Source organism: Rhagoletis pomonella, unplaced genomic scaffold (assembly GCF_013731165.1).
Source record: "Rhagoletis pomonella isolate Grant_MI unplaced genomic scaffold, Rhpom_1.0 Rhpom_scaffold_00001, whole genome shotgun sequence".
Lineage (NCBI taxonomy): Eukaryota > Metazoa > Arthropoda > Insecta > Diptera > Tephritidae > Rhagoletis > Rhagoletis pomonella.
Window position 1 is genome coordinate 94,773,940 of NW_023458555.1, and position 730 is coordinate 94,774,669.

Below are 730 nucleotides of genomic sequence, written 5' to 3' on the forward strand. Positions count from 1 at the left end.
GTTGACATTTTTTTAACTCTGTATAAAGTTTTAAAATCGGATGTAATGAATATTAAATAAACAAAATTAAAAGTGTAAATACTAAAGATTAAAAAGTTGAGCTATTCAAATGACGAGGAGTGTATGTGGCGTACGTTTGGGAGAGTGGGCCTTTTTACTCCAGATTGCGTGTGCAGTGGCTCTCATTGCGTGTATTAGTAAGATTTGTTTCCCCCTTCCCGTTTGCCCATGATTTTCCCCTGATCTGGTCCGCGAAATGGGCTCGCTTGCCCGTACGGGCAAAAAAGACCATACGGGCAAAAGTGCCCATGTCTGCTCTACTCTATACATCTATATCAGAGCTGGGCAATTTTTGCTCGCGAGCAACGCCAGCGTCGGAGTTCGTATACGTACACAGAAGCAAAGCAGCGAATTTCGATTCAGTCTGCTTGCAGATTTAACCAAGGTAACATCATGGTCGGCTGTGGATTATTTTTCTTCGTAATTTTAGCACGCGCTTGCCACATTTTGTGTAGAAAATTTACAAAATATCCCCAAAGCAAAAAGTGGTTGGTTTTTCTCAGATCGGTGTTTACATGCATTTGCGTCGATTAAAACACAAAATAGTGCGACCCTATATAAGAACTAGAGTTTATTGTTCAAAGAACTTTCAACAAGCCGAATATCCGTTATGCGGTTATGCATACGTATTTTTAATATAAGCAAACTGTATTTTTCATGTCGTGTCAAT